General features: G+C 36.3%; 1 pseudogene across 1 annotated transcript; it reads left to right on the forward strand.

Annotated features, from left to right (window-relative positions):
• The first annotated feature begins 3,532 nt into the window (after nt 1-3,532).
• On the forward strand, nt 3,533-3,893 carry LOC308345092 (small ribosomal subunit protein uS17m-like; annotated as a pseudogene). Its single transcript has one exon. The product of its transcript is annotated as a small ribosomal subunit protein uS17m-like (transcript).
• Nucleotides 3,894-17,245: the final 13,352 nt, after the last annotated feature.

Genomic DNA, 17,245 nt, shown 5'->3' on the forward strand with positions numbered 1-17,245 from the left:
TAGCGTTACTATTTATATAGTTGGATAGACCACTGCCATTTTGCTTTTATTCCCATGTGTCTGATGTCTAAAAAGACATCAAAATGTTTCTGTGACTTTCTTTTACTGCCTTTTTTGCATTAAGTGAATATTTGGTAGTATAAAATTTTAGTTACTTTAATTTTAATTTTAAATTTAGTTACTTTAATGATTATTAACTATATTTACTTTTTGAGTTATTTCTTGGTGGTTACTCTCGGGCTTAAAATGTTCACCTACTGGGGTGCCTGGTGGCTCAGATGGTGAGGTGTCTGACTCTTGATTTCAGCTTAGGCCATGATCTCCGGGATCTATCACTTGAGATCCTGGGATCTGCCCCCCTTGGGCTCCTTGCTCAGCAGGGAGTCTGCTGGAGATTCTCTCTCTACCTCCCCCACTACAACTACCCCCTGCTTGTGAACTCGCTCTTGCTCTCTCTCTAAAATAAATAAATATTTTTTAAAGTGTCCATCTACTTACCACACTATATTTATACTAATTTCAGAAAGAGTTAGAAATTATACTCCTTGTTTCTCTTCCCTTTGTTGTGCTTTTATTGTATACATATTGCACCTACATCTATGAATAATTCAAAAGCAAACTTTTATTAATACTTTACATAATCATATCTTTTAAAAAGGCAAAAAATAAGAAAACAGAATAATATATTTATAGAATTTATCACATTTATTTCCTTAACTACTCTTTTTAGTTCTCTTCATTTCTTTCTGGACACTTTCTGGTGTCAATCTCTTACGAAGATAGAGTTTTACAACTGTTGACACCTGCCTCTTTTGTCATGCTATTTTCAAAAATAATACAGTTCTGTATTTTATAAACCCCACAATTCATTAAATTGTTTTCTAAGTCAATGAAAAGAAAAAGTAATAAAATTAACTTGTCTTTTATAGTTACTACATACTTATTTTTCCAGAGCTCCTCATTTTTCCATGTGTATTTATTCAAAGTACTATTTGGTCACTTGCTTTCAGCCCGAAAAATTTCAATATTTTCTTGTAAGATAGGTCTACTAGAAACAAATTCTCCCAGTTTTTGTGTATTTGAGAATGTATTTATTTTATGGGAAATGTCACCTTCATTTTTGAAAGACTGTTGAAAGATTATTGAAGTTCCCTACTCCCCACCTTCAGGATCTAGTATATGTCTTACCACTGCCTTTGGCCACCATTGTTCCTGACAGAAAATCAGCTGTTCTATTATTGAGGGTCCCCTTATATATATGATAAGTCATTTTTTCTCTTTTCAAGATTTTCTCTTTCTCTTTGTCTTTCAACATGTTGACTATGCTGGGTTTGGGTGTGTATCTCTGTGCTTTTCCAGAATTGGACTGTTTTTTTGAACTGAAGTTCACTGAGTTTTGATTATGTGGATTAATGTTTCTTTTGATCAAATTTTGCAAGTCTTCAGCTATAATTTTTTTTTAATTTTTTCTCCTCCTTTCCCTTTCTTCTCTCCTGGTATTCTCAGTACACACTTGTTGGTATATTTATGATGTATTACATTTCTCGAAGGTCCTGAACATATTTCTTAATTATTTCCTCTCTATGTTCTTTACATTGTATGATCCCTATTGATCTATATTCAAGTTGACTGATCCTTGCTCAAATCTACTTTTGCACCAATGATGTGAATTTTTCATTCAGTTATCAGACTTTTCAGCTCCAGAATTTCCACTTTTTAAAAGTTTTTTCTCTTTATTGATATTTTCTTAGATAAAATATTGTCATCAAGTTCCTATAATCCTTTATAAATTGAGCATATTTATAATCTGATTTGAAGTCTAATACATTGTAGCTGCCATTTGTAGATACTGTTCTTCTCCCTCTGGGGCTTGTTGTTGTTTTCTCTGATCCAAAAATGTCTCTCTTTTACTGTCTCTTTCCCTGGGAAACTCTGATATGCTTATTCTAGTCTCACTGATCACTCCTTGATTGGTTCTTTGATGGTTCCTTGTTTCCTTCTATTGCATTAAAGCTTTCCTGTATGTTTTTCTTTATCTTTCCTTGGAACCTCTGACTTTTGTATACCTACTCTCTGTTGGTGTTTTCATTTACTCCTGTGGTTCCAGGTTTGAAATGTCAGTTATCCTTGACTCATTTCTCTTTCAAGCTTCCACACCATCAGCTGACAAGTCCCTTTGAGTCTACCTCTCCAACATCTGTAATTCTTCATCATTTTCTCTCACATTACACCTATAAATAATACCCTAAATTTTCTCCTGCTTTTAGTCTCCATCACTAGTTGACAAAATATTGACAGAATATTCTTCCTTAAGTACAATTGGATTATGACCCTCCCTGCAGTCCCTGCCCCAAAACCTATGGAAAGAAAGAGACAGGGAGAGAGAAATGGAAGAGAAAGAGAGGTGAAGGAAAGGATAAGTTCAGACTCTGGACTTCAAGCTACCTTTACCTTCTAATACAAAACAGCATCATTCCACTCTATCAGCATTCCATTATGTATCAAAGGACATATTCCACCTATATATACATTGTCACCTCCATCTAGATACTTGCTCCTTATCTCTTGTCTAATGAAATTTTCTCTATCATTCAAGAGCATTCTCAGATGGATGGAGCTGCTCCTCTTTCTATAAACTGGAATCGATTTCTCTCTCTCAACCCTCTTAACACTTGTTTGCATCATTTGCATGTCACAGTTAAATAATATATTATAAAGTTTTTGGTATACACACTTCAGTTCTTCTGCTCCTTGAACATTGCTATTATTTATATCATGATGCCTAACCAAGCACATGTAACATTCATATTTATATAAAATTTGAATTTATTTGAATTATTAAATTATTTGAATTTGAATTTATTCAAGAGGATCTCAGATAATGATGATTTTTATACTGCCACTGAGAACACCCATTTGATTAATTTTATTTTTTAATATGTAAGCATTGTTTGTTTTTTTAAGTGAAGTTAGTTGGTACATCTGATTATTTTTAATCCTTTCACGGTAGCCAGGTTGGAAAGTTCTACATTTAATCTAACAGTGTTACCACAATTCTAATATTTATGAATAATCTGAAATCATCCAGCAGACTCTCTGGCCAGCCCTCCACAGGACACGCAGGGGGAAAGTAGAGTCCAGAGGTGAGAGCCAGTCACACCCTGCTGTTGCAGGGGGTGAATTCAGAGGAAAGAGACGCTGCCCGGTGAGAGCCTGGAGGAGAGGCAAGTGGCCTGATCCTGGCGTAGCATGGGGCGGGAGGATTGATCACTACAACCCACCCTAGGTCTGCCAGAATTGATCAAGAAAGCAGTCCCGAGTGAAGGTCTCCTCCAGTGGGGAGAACACCCCAGCCATTCAGCCTAGCTCTTGGGGGTGTGAGTAGTGGAGCTGTGAGCCTTTTTGGGGACAGACACACAGGCACATCCAGTGGAAAGAAAGAAATAAGGGACACAAGTAAAGACTCACATTTACCACTACTGAGCACTTCTAGGTTAAACCCTCAAAGCACTCCTGTGACCAAAGCCACATAATGTCAATAGTTCATTCATCTGTCCACGCCAGATGGATGGTGGGGAAGGTGATTGGAACAGCAATGCAAAAAACAGGTAAAATGAGTGACCCAGCTTGTTTTCGATCCCTATTTATTAAAGTACTTTAATAATCGGTGATCTTCAGCAGTGCACAGTTGGGGGATATTGTGCTTCTCAAAGCTCTACATGTTCCACGAACAAAGCTCATGAAACATGTACTGGCTGAGATCATTTTCAAAGTTGGACAGTTAATAGAACCAGTGACCTGACAACCCTACCTACCTGGAAAGTCCAGTTGGCTTTGAAACTACCTACCTAACCAAAATTTTGGAAGAACTCAATATCTCTTCAGCGCAGTGAAGGAGGATTGGAAGAAGGAGCCAAAGGGAACGATTCACAAGTTTGCTTTATGAAAAAAGAAATTTTTCTAAACTTCATTACAAACTGTCCAGTTTCTCTTCTGGTATTTATGGAGTAGCTAAAAGTAAATGAAGTAAATGCCTTGTTAAAATTCTTCATAAAAGTTTAAGGTCATGTTTTAAATTTCCTTTTCATTGGACATACTTTCCTCTTACAGTAAGTATGTCTAGCAATCCCCTGCATTGTTCTGTAAGATCACTATTTTAGATGGTGTATTTTTTTTTTAATTCAAAGGAATCTTTAATTTATCTTAGAATTTTTATTTGGGGAGGAAAAATCTTTTGATATAAAACAGATAAGACTGCATTAAGTGAATATTTATTTCCAGTGGCATATATTCAAAATTAATTTTTTTCTCTGATTTAACCAGTTATAAATGGAAATAATCAACAGTCTGATCAGGGTCAGACTTTATCAGATTAAAGTCTGTACCAAGAATGTTGACATATAGAAAATACAACTTAAAAATTTAAAAAAAAAAATCTAAACTCAAGTTGCTTTGGTTCTTTGTTTTCCTTTTTCTATGGGTAACTGTAACACATAATGCAGGGCCTGGCATATAGTAGGTCTATCAATAACTGTTAAGTGACTAAATGAACAGAGATATTTTTGGCTTACCTTTTTTGATTTGTGACTCTAACAAGCATCTATAATAATGGCAAATAATGATTTTTTGATGATGGCTTCTCCTTTCTTGAAAATAGCCAACAATAGTGAGGTAAGTTTGGTGCATAATATTAGTAATCAAGCTTATTAAAGCAATTTTTAACCCCAAGAATGAAAAATAACGAAGAGATTGATTTTTCTGCCAATTCCAAAATCTTTTTTAACTGATTTGCCAGTCACAATATTTCTTTAGTCTTAAGTTATATTAATTCCATTAGAAGCATTTAGAAATAGTCTGTTTCTGTTCTTGCCTATTTTGTACTCTGATTTGTTATTTCAATGATATTACTTAAAACTTATTCTCTTGTGGGGTACCCAGGTTAAACTTCCCACTCTTGATTTCGCCTCAGGTCATGATCTCAGGGTCACAGGATCAAGCCCCATGTTGGGCTCCATGATCAGCAGGAAGTCTGCTTGAGATTCTCTCTCTTCCCTCTCCTTCTGCCCCTCCCTCTGCTTGCATTCTCTCTCTCTCCTCTCAAATAGATAAATAAATAAAATCTTTAAAAAAACTTACTCCTTGGTCTATTTTTTTGATGTTATCTGCCAATATCTAAACCAATTTAAGTAATAAAGCATATGTATTTAAATCACACTTCATATGAAGTCAGGATTGTTGATCAGGCTCTGTGAATACATGGGGTTTACAAGCAGGAACTGTGTGTATATGATTCAATTAAAATTGAGATGAACACTTCTTTATATAGGTTTATGTACAGCTAGGGAAGATAACATGACAAACTAAACCATTAACATGATTCATAATCAATTTGGACAATTGTTTTTCTTCCTTGCTCTATAGCAAACAAAATATGATGATGTCGTATCATTGTATCATTAAAAGTGTGCATGTAAGAGAAGCTGAATTTTAGATTACCTAGGGAAAAGAACAAGTCCAATGAGTTCTAGAAGTAGCAGATATTTAGGATGGTTTATATATAGCCCTGTCTGCAAGAAGAGTGACAGAGTAAGAGTCCTCCATAATTAATAGGGATAAAACTTTTCCCTTTCAATTCTTTTATGGTTCTATTATTCTAAAATGATAGGAAGCAGTAAAACCTGTATATAATCTGGAGAATATTTCTTTTACTCTAAGTGAACTCAACGTTTCATCAGATCATTAGCTCCACATGGCAAAATATACACCAGGTTATTTTCTCTGAACCTGTGTCACAATTTTTGATATAATTCTATAATGTAGTTGATATATAATTCATTTTCCCTGAAATGAACACATTAGCTTAGAATATTGGGATGAGAAGTGTGTTTTAATTTGGAAACGCTAAAATATTAGATGATGGAAATTCAATGCTTCTCCTTCTTCTCACAGTCCAGCATTCCTTAAGAGTATTCCATAGAATACTTTATACCCAATCTTTAAAGAAGAAGAAGTAGTAGTAGTAGTCGAAGGTTCTGCATTCAAATAAACTATGAAATTTAAGTATCTTTCTTAGCTATTCATAGTTTCGGTCCAAAATTTCACTAAAATGTCCTAAAATGAAGAAATCAGTTTAACTGTTTTATCCAAGCTTTTCCCGCCCAAAAAATTACTTTGATCCTGGAAACTCTTTTGCAAGGAATTCCTATTAACATTTCACAAACACTCTGTAACATCTACTTTGAGAAAGGCCGCCAAGCATCCATTTCTGAAATACTTGGCTGTGCTATTTAATCTAGCCCTATGCAGTCTAGAAGAATCTCGAGGAGGATGAAGAATTTCTGGCTCGTGATTTGCATAAGGTTGTATTGTCAGAGCATTGTCCTTCAAGGACTTCAAATGATCGCATACTCCTGGTTTGGCTGCCCAATGGTGGAAACCACACCACAGATGCTGTGCTGATTTAAGGCAATCCTGTCTCTCTTCTACTTTAGTTAAGAAGACTTGTTGGTTTTTTTCCACATTCTGCTCCCATTCACAGATGAGCATTAGAGAGAATTTGGAAATGGAAGGCCTTTATGTCTACTGTGAACAGGGTCAATTCAGTGTGGCAGCTGTGAGCTGGTGACATAGACTTATATTGACACAACCCACTTTTTTGCTGCAGAATCACAAAGTGAAAGCACCCGGGGCTCTTCTGCCGTTTTCAATAAGATACGAATTTTTCTCTTCCTTGTATTAAGCAGAGATCTGTCATCTTGACTTGTACACTAAATGGTCCATTCTGACTGCCTTGTTTGTGTCCAATCCCAGCCAGAATCCAGAAACATGTGTTAACATTCGGCATGTTTGGGGGCTAGTTGGAAGGGCCTGAGGCAAGACTCCCTGATGCCTGCTGGAGGCTAGTCAATAATCATTAGCCCTTCAAGTGGTGGATGCCCAACATAAACTGTATTTATTTATTTAAAAAAAATCTTTACTTTAAGCCACAGGGAAAGGCATTTTAGAGAAGGCAGTTTCCCTGCAGTTACTAGATTGTAATAAAGATACAGTTATGAGGTGGGTGGGGGAGGCTCAGAGGGGACACTGTTCTCAACAGAAAGAATGGGAAGTCATTGAAATTAATTAATGAGGCTATGTATGTATGTCACTTAGTATCTTCACAGTTATTTTTTCATAGCCAATCTTCCAAAGATCATCACTCACACCAAAAAAAAAAAAAAAAAAAAAATCTCTTTGCAAAGGGGAATCACCAGTATGCAAAATAATGCATCAAGCTCTTCTCTACACAAACACCCCGTTAGTAAAATTAAGAAACTAAATATGATCACTGACTTGATGCTTTTACTCTGAAAGAGACAAACTGAGGACACTGCAGTTAATAAAATAATATACAGAAACACAGACAACTTTGTAAATATTGGTTACATCTAAGTTATATAAGGTGTCTTTTCTATAGCACAACTTTTTCTTTATTTCAGTAGTGGAAAGTAAAGAATGTTTATCGCATACAGAGTTTACTGAATAAGAAATGATACATTTATTGGTGTTTTTTACTTCTTTTAAATCTCTCTCCAAATTCTAATGCTGTAACCCATACTACACCATCTATAAGACAGGGAAGCCCATCAAATGGGCTCTGGAGTACATGTGCATTCACTCATCCTTTAATTAAAGAAGAACTTTGTGATTCTCTACTTCGAACCCATCTTTTTGCCAGGAAAATTCCTCCTAATATAGGAACTACAACTTTCAGCCAACAAAGATAACTAGCAATGCAGCACTTTTCCCAAAGAGTAGATAAATATTAAGAACCTCAAATCTAAGCCCATTAATTTGTTGGCTTCTATTGATATAATTTATGTATAATATTGGCATCAATTTTCAACCCCAGAATATGAATTATTATGCATTTCTTCTGGCCTATTTTTTAGGCTATTACTCAGATAACATTTCCACTTAAGCTTTGCCTAAAATGCATTCCCTGTAGAACTGAGTTTCTCCTTGGACTTGGATGGAGAAGAAGCCAAAGAGAAGGAAATAAGGCAAAGATGAAATAAAAGGATCCAGGGGGAAGATACAAGGACGCAGGGTGAGGGCTGAGTGTCAGAAATGCCACTGGGCTGAAGCCAGGGTAGAGCCAAGCAACATGCAAAATAAAGAGCCTTGGAGGAGAGCCATAATGCATACAATCAGAGTCCACATGAAGTATCAAGATGCAAAGTAGAAAGATGGGAGAGAGTTACAAAACAAAGCAAAAACAAGGATTATCTGAACGAGGGAATGGGACCTGAAGGAATGGAGTGGGCAGGCCATAAATAGACTCACCGAGACTTTGGTGCGAAGCTCTCCGTTACTTCTGGTGGTGACATCAGATTATTAAGAATGGTGAACTGGTAATGGGGACGCCTGGGTGGCTCAGTTGGTTAAGCGGCTGCCTTCGGCTCAGGTCATGATCCCGGCGTCCTGGGATCGAGTCCCACATCGGGCTCCTTGCTCCGCAGGGAGCCTGCTTCTCCCTCTGCCACTCTGTCTGCCTGTGCTCGCTCGCTCGCTCTCTCTCTCTCTCTCTCTCTCTCTGGCAAATAAATAAAATCTTTAAAAAAAAAAAAAAAAAAAAAAAAGAATGGTGAACTGGTAAAAATAAGGAGAACTGGGTCAGAAATAGAGATAAATTATACGCATGGAAGGCAAAAAACTTGGATGCGAATATTACTTCCAATTTCCACTAATTATTATTCATGCTACTTTAGGCAAATTGCTTAACTTCTCTCAGAGTTCTAGGGTTCTTTATCTGGAAAATGATAATCCATCATACCTAACTGCTTATGTTAGGATTAAATAACAATGTATGTAATGTGCAAAGTAATTGTGTAATGTGCACAGTAATTGGGATCTGTAAGTATGCAGTAGTAAATGGTTAGCTGGTGTTGTTAATTTTTTTAAGATTTATTATTTATTTATTTGAGAGACAGAGCATGAGCAGAAGGGACAGAGGGAGGGAGAGAATCTCAAACAGACTCTGCACTGAGCATGGAGCCTGACATAGGGCTCGATACTGGGACCCCCAGATCATGATTTGAGCTGAAACCAAGAGTCTGGCCCTTAACTGACTGTGCCACCCAGGCACCCCTGTTAATATTTTTAATTTGACATTAGTAATATCATAAAAGAACTTTTAGTTTCTATCGACATCTATGGCAAAGGAAGAAGAAAATAAGTATTCTAATAGTCAAATCAGAGCTAAGCATAGCTTTGGACTTCATTCTCTTGCATTTTCTTTTCTCTCCCAAGTTGTGAATGTATAATGATGGTCAAGGTCAATACAGTATGGAGAAAAATATATATGAAAAAGCATAGCAGGAATCATCAGAGAGCATAATGTGCAGTGTATTGGGAAGTCTTATCCTAAGGTCCTGATAATAAAATGAGAAACTGTCCAGAAGCTACAAGCCCATAATATTTGGGGGTCATTTCAATGCAACATGTATTTAAAGGATTGTATTTAAATGACTGGTGCTGGACTCATACTTAAACCTGACATGTAAAGGTGAAATGATTAAGAAATTAATACCTTCTGTCCTCTATTTGATTCACTTCAACTCTAGCTCAACTCTGGGCAGAAATTCCACTTTTCTTGAATGGCATTATAGATCTGATGTTCCAGGTTTTTTCGTTGTGTGTGTGTGTGTGTGTGTGTGTGTGTGTGTGTGTTTTAACCAACGTGTTTTAAAAGGTATTATAATCAGTCATAAATTAGAAATGATTTAGAGTTATTTGTCTTTCTTCCCTTAGCAGACTGGTTTGCGTAGAATAAACCACAATTTGACTGAATGAGTTCATAAATAGGGGATCTTATATTTATCAAGATCCATTTCTTACTCTTTATTATTTCACCCTTTATATGGAGTCTGACAGGTAAATGTGAAACCTACAAATTTGAATTACATGATGATTGAATTGCTGCTGGTTTTACTTTCTGGCACTTTAACTTTTATTTGATTTCAAGATTCCTATAATAAAGTCCCATATTTTCACCACTAGACTTGAGTTCCTCCTCCAAACATATCTGGATCTAGTATGGTCTTTCCTATTTTAGTGACAAATTCCAAGTATATCAGGAAAGTATAATTAAAAATTCTCCCTTTCATAAACTGTTACATAATTTGCAAACCAATCAGTGTTTCTAAGTTTGAATGAACAGCTCTTCTGCAATCCTAAAATGTAACTTGTTTTTTCTTTAGCTCTTTACAAACACACACACACACACACACACACACACAGCATACTACATGAACTGTGGAGCAAGAGGTCATAACCTTAAATCGACCTTGGCCAATTAGAGTGCTGTTAATATAGATGTATTTTGTTGACCCACTCTCTCAAGGAGTTTTTTTAGGAAAAACTAAATTGCAGCACATTTATAATTCAGCATTATTTCCTCAGATTAGAATTGTTTACCCCATGTGTCAGAATGGGATTGCTAACAGAATAGAGAAAAGCTATCAAACCTTTTCTCATGGACACCATACAGAAGCCCTGCTGGGGACAAACCCAGCTGAAAACTATAGCATCAGTTTGGGGAAAAACCCTTCCCAAAACTATTTCCAGAAGCCAGGATGTGGAAAGAGAGAAAACTGTTCAATAAAAAATTGTTTGTGGGGGTGCCTGGGTGGTTCAGTGTGTTGACATACAGCTCTTGGTTTTGGCTCAGGTCATGGTCTTGGGTCATGAAATGGAGTTCCGTGTCCGGCTTGCACTCAGTAAGGAATCTGCTTCAGATTCTCTCTTCCTCTTTCTCTGCCCTCCCTGCCATGTTCTCTCTCCCTTTTTCTCTCAAATAAATAAATAAATCTTAAAAAAAAATATTTTGCAATCATGTCAAAACATAAAGCAATGGTTCTACTTAGAGGGGCTTTATAAGTTTGTAATAGCAGTTTCAATTCCATGATGCTTAATAAATTAGAACTTACCTGGGGCAATAAAAGCAGAAGCACAAAAGCAAGGTTAATGTTTCAGTAGTGCCCAGAGGCCCTAAAGAGTGTGAGGAGAGGTGTTGAGGAAAAAAGGCAATGAGTGGCTGCAATGTAACAGCCTGGGTGTCTCGTGGACAAGGATCAGAGGAAGGTGTGTATGAGTAGTATTTCTGTTCAAAATAGGTTAGGTTCACATTTTCTAACCTTTGCTGAGGAAATTATCACTCTAGTGTCTTTGCTTGCTCCTGACTTCAATTCTTTTTCTTTTCCTATCACTTCTTGCCTCTTCAGTTCTATACCCAAGCAGTTTTTCTCTCTATGATCCAGACATCTGTCCCAGATGGACCACCCGCTGAAATGCCCCCTAGCCCAGCCCTCTCCTCCTCTCTGTCTTATGGACTGTATTGCTGGGTAAAAAGAGATAAGTACATAACAGAGCAGAAAAGAACTCTCATTGGAATGTTCACCAGCCAGCTGCTGTGGCTCAGACTTTCCTTTCCAGTTTTCTCCTCTTACAGCTATTTGCAGAAACCCCCTTCGGGTGGATAGTTTTCTACTTTCCTTTGACGTGGGTCAGAACCCCAAATTAAATAGCCAAATATCCCAAATACTGCCTCTTTCAAATATGTCTACAGAACCCAAATCAGGAAATAATACAAATTAGAATGAACAAAGGAAATGATGTAATGTCTTTATTCTTATCGGAAGTTATCCAATTAATACATACTTATCTCACTTTTGTTACCTGTGCTGCCCTGACTTCTTCATCACAACATCACGAAAGGATTTTTCCTCCTGACCACCCCCACCCTACAGGAAGCCAGGGGATCAACATTGCAACTCACATTTGTAAACTGCCTCAATATTTCCAAGAAGCTTTATATAAACTACTATCTCATTAAAGATTAGGATTCAGTAGGGACATCTAGTCCAACCCAGCATTTCTCTCCATATTCTGCAAAAAAGCAAAAGATAGCAAATGTTTTCTGTACACGCCAAATAAACATTTTAGGCTTTGCATGCTACCCTGTCTCTGTTGTAGGGTGCAAGGAGCCACAGACAGTATGTAAACAAATGCGAGTTAAGTGTTCCAACAAAAATTTACAGAAACAGGTGGAGGGCTGGACTTGGTCAATGGTCTGTTATTTGCTAGTCCATGCTGTAAAGGGTTTGTTTACTAATCTCTAAATATATCTTGTGTTTTCCCATCTCTTTGTTACTTAAAATGGTTGTTGCTTAGCCTATATGTCCCTTGGTACAAAATAGAAAAAGGAAAAATGTGTCTCTTCTGAGACAATAATTTTGATACAGACCAGCCCTTCATAAGAATGAATTAGAAAAAGATTTTAAGCTCTTTCAGGGTCGTATTCCGGTATCCCACCATAAGGAACTTAACAAACAATTAATATTGCTGATTTTGATAAAAAAGAAACAATACAGCTTCAGAAATACCTCATGTCCTTTGAACTTAAACCATTAGATTAATCCTTATGCATCTAAATTGTTTTACATTATAAAACATAACATGTCTTATAAACACAGCTTTATGTTTATAAGGGAGTAAAAGGGGTTGTAGCAATTCCCAGTTCCCAAGTACAGAGTATGAGAGGCCAGTGTTGTCATTTTTATTTTTTTAATTTGCAGCATCTGAAACTTTTCATTTCTTTGGAGGCTTCTCCCCCAAAATGGATCCTGGTGAAAGACAAAGCTCATCTTCAATATAACACACTAACAAACCACAATTATTTTTTCAAGCCTCTCTTGCAGGGAGATGTGACCACACTTGATGAATCACATGAATTCACCTTGGATTTTAGACCTGGAGCCTCATGACACAAGAAAGGACACATTGCAGAACCAATCTTGAGGCCACAAGCTATAGCTAGGGTTCAGAGGCAGTTGCTAAGCCTGTAGGGGAGGTAGTAGCTTCACCAAACAGGACCTCTCTTGTGATTTTATCTGTGATTAGGTCTTCTGCTTAGTTTGTCCTGTTTTGCTTATTAAATGATCTTGGTTTTTCAGCCTTCTTTGATACTTATGAATTCCTTAATAACTTCCCAATAAATGGCTTTTCTCTGACAAGTCACTGAGATGCTTGCAACTAAGGATGTTGGTTGATACAGCCTTTTCCTCCACATTCTCACCCAATAGATGTGATAGCTCTTATTGAAATTTTACCAATGTGATAAAGAAAAAAAAAATCTCATTACTGGGATAATTTTTAGTTGCCAGACTCCTAGAGTAATTGGACTCCTTTCTTTATTAATTTTTAGCCTTTAAATTTCCCAGGATTGTACTTATTTAACATCTTTACCCAATAAACTTTACCATACTCTTCAATATGAGATTTTTTATTTTTTCCTTACCTATTTTCAGAATATTATTTAGAATGTGGATAATGCTATGTTAATTTTTTTTAATTCTGGAATTTGTTTTTGATGGACTGTATAAAGAGATACTCCAAAGTGGGGGTAAGGGTTATTATCATTACATAGTTAACTAGTTATCTCAACAACATTCTTAGACTTTTTCTCCTTTCTCTACTTCTTTGTAAGATTGGGCAAGATTTTTGTTTGTTTTAACAATTCTAAATCTCAAAATGTTTATCAGAATACTTATTTGCCATGTAATTGAAAACTTCCCTAATTATGACATCTCTATTCAGTGTGATCATTATACACAATATATAACTATCGGGAAAATAAGAAAGAATGAGAGAATTGATAGTGTTTTATAGTAGTAAGAGTCTACAGTTGAGAAATGGATACATTTTACTTATTATTTCAGCTGATAAAGCACAAAGTCCTGATAATAAAAAACTAATTATACTAGAACTTGGTCAGTGAAAGAATCTGGAAACAAGGGAAACAATAAGAGCCTGAAAATCTACATGAAGTGCATGCAAGGATGAAAGTCTTATAGACGAATGAGTTCCTTGTCTGGAAGGCTACAGAGAAAGACTTATCCAAAGCTCTCAGATGAAATAAGTGGACAAAATTCATTCTATGGTTAGGTGTGGTTTTATGTTACCTATAAAATTATCAAAGATTAAGAAAAACCATAAAGTCCAATACTAATTTACACAAGTTACAAGTTGAGAGATTATGGGCCCAGTCTGAAATAAAGTAAAACAGTCTTGATTCAGATAAAATTCTGGAAATGTCCAACTAAGGTATGATTGATCCCCAGAGTAAGGCAGACGAAGGTAACAGTTATGCCAATAACTCCAACAGACACAGCCAACTACACAGTAGTTCAGGTAACTTCACAGTAGTTCAGGTAACTTCACACTCTTCACACTGTTGATAAATTTTACTTTCTGAGTCACTGTCACTTCATCATATTGGCCCTTCAGAATCCTTCCATTCTGAAAGTCTTATATGTTGAAGCAGCTCAAAGCTTTTACACAACCATCTATGACCAATCACTATCACCAATCACTGTGACTGTTTGGCTTGAAATCATAATCTTGGAAGGTCAATGATTTGTTTTCCTACCTCTTCAGATGTTAAACAAAAGACACCAAAAATATGAACTTTAACCAACATGGAAAATTTCCTTTTTATATATTGTTTTTTAATATTGTAGCATAATTTGGGGATGACATCTCTCAACAAAAGAGAGATTACATGGGGGAAATTCTTTCTCTCTAGCTTTATTTCATAATGGGCTGGAATAGGAGTTAAGAACATATATTAAGAAAGGATGATTTAGTATTGACAGATTTTATTCACAAGCTAAGATGACTAATGGAGAGAATAGTGATTTAAGCAAAAAGAAATCATTATTTATCTAAACAGAAGGAAATACTGAAGCAAAGAATTACCTCTGACATTCTGTGAAGATAAATTTCATTCTCAATTTGGTGGGGGAAAGTACAGAAGATATATTATAATTCCAAGTTGTTGGTGGAAACATGGTCTTTACTGTAATATCCCAGTACTGAGAAATAAACTTAGTACATGATGAATAGTTTCCATCTCAAGAAACAGTTTCCAAAGGTAATTCAAAAATATGCCTAAATAGGTAAAATTACAAATATATTCAGGACAAAAATAATAAATGTAAAAAAATCTTTTCACAACTTTTAATTAGAGGAGAATGAAACTTGGCAGCTTCATCTGGGACACTTCAGAAAAGGAGGTCAGTGCCCTAGGATGAACCCAGTCCCTGACTGACAGGTCAGAGTGTTTTCACTTAATTAAACCCATGGAGGGAAGTCCTCTTTGGGTTTGTGTGAAGGATACAGACAAAGTATAAGAATGCCTTTCCTTGCCGTGCTTGTGTGAAAAGCTGCTTTAGATCCATTGCATTCAAGATTTCCCCACTTCCACACCCCCAGGCACATACTCTTAGTAGGGGCCAGATATGGAAAGAATCTGGCAGAAGGCATTGCTTGAGTCTGTTCCTGTTACCCTGATAATTTGCTTTTTTGCAATACTTGTAAACCATCAGTTTTAGCTTTGAGAGCACACAGCCCACCCACTGTGGCAAAGTGTTCTTTTCTTGTCTAAGCATATGCCTGAATCTTGGAAAGAATGTAAGAAGAGGTGAAAAAGGCTCCACAGTTAGGAAAATAAAGAATTATTTAATGTTGAAAGACAAAATTTAGCCTTTTGAATACTAAAAGCTAAAACCTATATCTACATGATACCCAAATAAGGATGCTGCATGGCTATTTCACTCTTCCATCAGTTCTGTCCATTCATTCATTTATACATGCATGCAATTATTTTTGCTGTCTACCTACTGAATGTCAGGCACATGTTGGTCTTTGGTGATTAAGTGGAAAAGAAAGACAACATCCTTGTTCACATGGATTTTACATGCAGGAAAGGCCTGTCATTGAAAAATCATGTCTCATGTAAGCTTCATGTTAGAATACCTTAGGTCCTATGAATAGATACTCAATCTTTGGAATCCAGTCATTTGGGTCCATTTGATGTGAGACTTAAGATGCCAGTTTTAGGATACATTGTTGATGATGAAGCCATGTAGGATGTCAGAGGATAAGAGCCAGAAAGAGGAGGCCCAGCCCTCCTCTGACCTGGTGAAACTCTCACCTCCCTTGTTATGGAAGTCATAAAATGGGCATTGGGTAATCCTGCATGCTTTGCCACCTGATTTATCCTTTGCCCTGTATTGTCAGAGTAAATCCATTACCCATGATTACTAAACATACTTGACTTCTACGACTATCCTTCCAAACGTCACATTCCTGCTGAGTCACCCTTACTGGAGCTCCTGGACGCTGACATTTTTCTAATCAAGAAGATGTATGGAAAACAAGCAGACAAAATGAGAAGGTAATTACAGATCCATGAAAGTGAACACAAATAGATTAATGGCTAGGAAAGCAATGAGAAATAGTTATTTTAATTAGAGTAAGCAGAATGGTCTCTCACCAAAGGTGACAATGAAACTACCAAGGATGATAATAACCCTGACATGAAAAAAGCTAGTGGGAAGTTCTTTCCATTTAGGGGAAACAGCTGGTGAGAAATACCTGAAAGTGGTGAAGAGTGGATTGGCCCTAGGAATAGAAAAAAACCTCATGTTACGGGAGTTAAGAGAAGGTGGTATAACAAGATGCTGAAACATTAGGCAGAAACCAGATCTGTCCAAACCTTATAGGCTATGTTAACATCAATCAAATGATGCTTTGTGTTTATCGTTTATCTGTCCAAACCTTATAGGCTATGTTAACATCAATCAAATGATGCTTTGCGTTTATCGGCCAGGTTCTTGTTTGTAGCTATTCAGATGGAGAACAAAAAACCGAAATCCTAAAGGATAAAGCAAATGGAGCTAAAAAATGACTTAGCAAAAATTAAGACATGTACTGAGTATTTAAATGGCAACTAGGCCACTGATAATTACTCTCCAGAGAACTGCCCTCATTATGACACAGATGTGAGAATCTTATGAGGCCTTTTATAAAGAAAAATCTAGGGTTCATGTTAAGGACTTAACAATTCAATTATAAAAGAATACAATTAAATAATGGTTTTCTATCAGATTCATTAATGTTTTTTTCTGGAACACTATAGGCCCTTAGATAAAATTAAATTGTGTTTCTAATCTTAGCAATAGTATATAACAATATACTACATTTGGCTTCTGGATATTTGTCACTCTTCATGGAATTATCCTTAAAATGGAGTCCATAGGTGGAAGATGGTGTTCTCTCTGGAAACAAGCTATCAAACAAGCTTGAACATTTTTCTGTTGGATTATTAAAAAAAAAGAAGATTGGAATGAAATACAGGAGT

This window comes from Martes martes (genome assembly GCF_963455335.1).
Source record: "Martes martes genome assembly, chromosome: 6".
NCBI lineage: Eukaryota > Metazoa > Chordata > Mammalia > Carnivora > Mustelidae > Martes > Martes martes.